Below are 5,393 nucleotides of genomic sequence, written 5' to 3'. Positions count from 1 at the left end.
TTATGCACACCTGATATAGGGTGTTGATGTCATTAGACCACACCCCTTCTCATTACAGAGATGCACATCACCTAATATGCTTAATTGGTAGTAGGCTTTTGAGCCTATACAGCTTGGAGTAAGACAACATGCATGAAGAGGACGATGTGGACAAAATACTCATTTGCCTAATAATTCTGTACTCCCTGTATAGGGAGATGGGTTTGCTCTGGTACATCAAGGTCAGTCACAGAGTTGTTACACCTGTGCTCTTGCCTATGAGGGGGGAGGGGGGGAGTGCAGCCACACCCCCCAGGGGAGGGATCTGAACAGTCAGCCAGCCAAATTTGCCCGGTGACTTTTCCATCTTTGGTTGGCGTTGATATGGCTGTGAGGATTGTAACCGATGTACAGTTTCTTGTAAACCTATTAAATTCAATTCAATTTTATTTATATAGCGCCAAATCACAACAACAGTCGCCTCAAGGCACTTTATATTGTACAGTAGATTGTACAATAATATATACTGTAGTTTAATCCAAACATGATACAAATAAGTTTTTCATCCAGGTTACCAAACCCTGGATGAAAAGCAAAAATGTTTTTTTTTGTTATATAAATGAGTAAGTTATAATCTTATATATCACCACTGTGATTTTTTTTTTTTTTTTGCACTAATCTCGCTAAAGTTGTTAAAGCAGGACCCAATAGTATTCCCTGAGGAACTCCTTTCTTTAAAACAATTTCTTACAATGTTATAATCTAAAAGTAAACAAAGTGTTCTCAAAAAGTGAGCGCGCTCCTCCATCCAGCACAAGTCTAAACTGCAATGCTTTATTGTTGTGAGGGATAAATCTGTGCCCGTTTTTCATTTTGCAGTCATGCCAACACTTTTAATTCCTGTTTTGCACAGAAAGCCCAGTCATGAACTTTTGCAGCACACCACTGACATCCATCAGCCACATGCAACACAAAATGCCCATCTCAGCTTGTATATTGGGCTAAACTGGTTTTCACTAGAGGTGGTTATTAAAGTTTAAACACAAGATTTTACTGCGGCTAATTTAATGTAACCTTTGACCCCATATCCTGCACTACAGGGAACTGTTGCAGTATGGAGGAAGTACGTGGGGGGGGTTTCTCCTCAAAAAGGACATTTTCCATCAGTGAATCTTTGCTTAGATTAGAAAGCCATCTTTCCACTGCGGATCTGATAATAATTCTGTCTCTACATAAAATTTTGGTGTCTCAAGTTATTTAACACAATTTTCTTTTATTTCTTAGCATGAAAACTGATTTTCTCATGCAAGTGACAGAAAGTTTTGAAGCTGGAGTTCTTAAAGCTGTGGGTGAACCAGTAGTGTTTCAGAAAGAAATTCTTCACATTTATTCTAAAAGTCAGATCAACCACTACTTAACTCTAAATCAAAGCTGTTAAACACATTTTACATCATAACTTACACACTGCCCAGTTTGATCTCAAGTGGCTCAAATGGGTAAAATAACCTATAACCTTGTGGTTATAAGCTAATAACCTATAACCACTTCCAACATGTTCCGCTTTCTGTCAGGGTAAGGAAGTTTAACTATATGTGTCCATATTTAATGTCTGAGATTCTTAAAAAGAAGAAGTGCAAGTTCAATAATACGCCCATGTTTTTAAATAAAGAAATGCCACTAACATAAATCAAAGAAAATCAAATTTCCACACAAAATAGTGAAAAGCAGGAAGTGTTCGTCATGTTTTGGTTTATCTCTTTCTTACTTTGGTGTAGTGTGCCAGGCCACAAATTGTGTCTTTGTCAGTAAGAAAGGCAAAACAAAAGGACAAAATTTATGTCCTTCTTTGTGAACTTTTCACATTTTTCGAGAAATCTCTTGGGTCGAATTGGACCCTTTGTTGGGCCAGTTCTGGCCCCCCCAGGCCACATGTTTAACCAATAGTTAATAGTTAAAGGTATGTTCTGGGAATTTTCAAGGACAGAAAGAGGCGGTTATAAAGAGTATCATAAAGTAGTCTCATAGTGTGTGTTTCAATAAATTAAACTGATAAATCTGAAAACTTTCCACAGCCATCTGCCACAACCGGCTATTATAAACAAAAAATTGCCCCCAAAATTCAAAAAAATATATTTTTTGGTATAAACCTGTAACTGGCAGTGATGCTCAAGAGTGCATTTAACAAACCTCTATGACCTCTGACCCTTTTATTGTTCTTCTTTGGTTTTCTCCAAAGTTAGCTCCATGGATAAGACTTCTGCGAAGATCCAGCAACAATTCTGGCATTTGAAATTTAAAATTCACCCTTTGTGACCCTTGGTTTTATTACACTGGTCAACATCTTTTCAGAAGCTGCCTGCTTTGTATATAAAATAGGCGATTTCATATGTACTTTTTCCTGCTACCAGGAAGGTCAAATCCAAGGCCAAACAGAAGAAGTCAAAAGTCAAACAGATAATTGCATTTAGAATTCATACAAGACCAATGTCAACACAACAGAGTGGCCATGTGAAGATTAGTACAGGTAATGGCAATTTCGGCCATTGCTGCAAAAACTCAGAGGTGTGTTTTAGTCATTTCTGGTTTCATTTAAGAAATGATCCAGGAGCATGCCATCAAAGCTAAACCAAACCACAAACTTTAAGCATTATTTGTCTTTTTCATTGACTCAAAAAAGTACCTTCAGATGCATTATGACTGTAGACTGGTGTAATCTTTCCTTGTGATGAAAAAACCCAATTTGAACACTTTCTGTGAGAAAGTGAAACCAAAAAGTGGAATCTTTTTCTAACCTCAATCATTTTTGAGGCCCAGATAAAATACAGTGCAGAGCATCTCTAGCAAACATGCTGATTGACATTAGGAATGTTGTCTCATATTGGTTCCTGTAGTCGCAGAGCTACATTTCTCTGGTGAGTTTCACTGAGCTTACATCACCGCCCTGTGTATGAATCACTCGAGGGTTTGGCTCGCAAAAAAATCCAGCAGTACCAGATTTCATGGGAGATGACAGTTTAACTGGCCACAGCGTCCTCAGGTGCATATTGGGCAAGCGCTCCACGATCTTCAATCTAAAGCTCAGTTTTAAGTTACAACACAGCATAAAAAATAGTTTCTAGAGAGACTGATCACTGCTTTAAGTCCCTCTGTGCTCAGGCAGGTGAATTCCTTTTAAATCACTGTTTCTTTGTTAGCAGATACAACTGTGCCTCCATGCAATGGGACAAAGAGTGACTGTAAACTGAAGCATGCAGCACGAAGCCTGGCTTTTAAGGAAGCAGCAGTACTAGTTGGAGAAGAAAGATCAGAGAGTTTCTGCCAGAGGGGAGAGAAGACGCATGTTTTGGTTCTTCACTCTGAAGGTGAGTATAAGAGCCAAAACACACACAGTTTAATTATACATGAGGACAAACACAAGTAAGCAACCCTCAGAGCAAGCATGGGAGTGTTTCTGCTGCAAGCTCACCAAAGCTTCAATGATCGTCTGCAAAAATAATCTTTTTCTAATCCTTTAGGGTGAAAGTGTTTTCAATCAAGAAAAAAAATGTCAAACCGAGTAACTCAAGAGAAGCTTTATCTGCATTTTATCTTATTTATGCCTCCTTCCCTTCAAACGGGAGGATTAACTGTAGATTTCAGATGCTTAATGGCACTGTGGGCAATTTCTAATGATCATAATTTGCCAGTTCCACGTTTGACCCTGTTAAACAGGAAGTGGAAGAGCATGGAGCAGATGGGTTTAAAAACAGATTTATTACCAATCTAAGCACAGTTAGTCTCAATGCATGGGTTGATCAAACATATCTCAGGAAGCTTGGCACGTGACACTTCCTGAGAGGGCGTCTGTTTGAAATTAGGGGTGCTTGACATTGACAGCGGGAATCTTAACCCCCACAAACCTCAGGAAGTGTCATTCCTGATCTGAATGAACTTCCAGGGCCAAAGGTCAGGAAAGCAAAGGCATCCCTCACGTGTCCATATTTAGGTAGAGAAACGACTCATCCAGTCCTGCAAGAAATGATCATTTTAATGACCAGCTTTTCCCTCTTTTTGTGGCCAAAGAATGTCCATCTCAAATTATTACCATAAATAAGCATAAATAATAATAACCAACTCTTTTATCAGAATAAAATGTGATTTATGGTCTGTTACGTCCCTCTGCAGCTTCTAATCATCTCAGTGTTTTCAGCTGGTGCTAATTGGCCACACCTAGTCAGGTGTGGATAAAAGCATACCTGAGGCAAGCTTTCTGGCAGTGCACTAGTCTTTGCCTTGGTGGCACCAGCCATTCTAGCCAACCTGGTTTTCCATTTTAGGATGAAACCTCTTCTCACCCACACTCTGTTATTCATCTCCTTTTTTTTATGTTGCGGCTTTTGAGCCGGGTCGTAACATAAGTGGGGGCTCGTCCGGGATCTTTGGACATTTTAGTGGAGACTGAATGTCAGTTTGTTTTGCTTTTAAGTGGGTGAGTGATGGTGGTCACTGTAATTGTGCAAACTCCCTTTAGTTAGTGTGTTTCAGCTGGGTGGCTGTGCTGCCCTTCCATCGAAGCACTTGTTTGTTGTTTTGCTTTATTGTTTTAGTTTATTGTGTTTGGTGGCTATCCTGGGTGGGGGTAGGCAATTCAGGGCCCCGGTCGCTGAAGTTCTGCCTTTCAAGTTGCCTCGAGCCCAGCACGCTCCAGAAGATAGGTAGGCAAGTTTGTTGTGCTCAGGAACTGGGTAGGTCGTGTGTTGTATGGGTGTGTGTAGCAGAAGGTAAGTTGGTCAAGGAGAAAAAGTTGTTCGGTTACCATTAATTGTTGGCTAGCCTGTGAGAATTGGCACAGGTGCGTGTGTGGTGGTGGGTTTTTTTTCAGGCTGGAATGGCGTTCCAGTTGAATCAGCTGGAGCTGACGAGCACTGGGCCTACATCTGTTGGTGAACAGGTGTCCAGAGGCTCGTTTATGAGCAATAACATCCACCTGGTTCCCGTTTTCTGTGAGTCCAATGTTCATAGCTTCTTTATTGCCTTTGAACGCATAGCGACCGCACTGCAATGGCCTCAGGACATGTGGTGCGTGATGTTACTATGTAAGTTGACAGGTAAGGCTCAGGAGGTTTGTTCTGCTTTGTCAATGGAGGACTGCTTAGTTTATGAAAAGCTTAAAAGTGCTGTCCTCCAAGCCCATGAACTCCTACCTGAAGCCTATAGGCAGAACTTTCGAGGTTTGGAGTTGGCACAGGGTCAGTCCTACCTTGACTTTGCTAGGGAGAAGGCAAAGCTCTTTAATAGGTGGTGTGCTGCAAGCCAGGTTAACGACGTGGGGTCCATACGTGAGCTTATGCTGGTGGAAGATTTTAAAAACTCGGTTCCTGAGTCTATTTCTTGTTATTTAAGTGAGCAAAGGGTTTCCACTCTACAGCAGGCTG

This window comes from Haplochromis burtoni, unplaced genomic scaffold (assembly GCF_018398535.1).
Source record: "Haplochromis burtoni strain Fernald_Lab_line unplaced genomic scaffold, NCSU_Asbu1 Contig_55, whole genome shotgun sequence".
Classification (NCBI taxonomy): Eukaryota; Metazoa; Chordata; class Actinopteri; order Cichliformes; family Cichlidae; genus Haplochromis; species Haplochromis burtoni.
Note: the sequence above shows the minus strand (reverse complement) of the source record.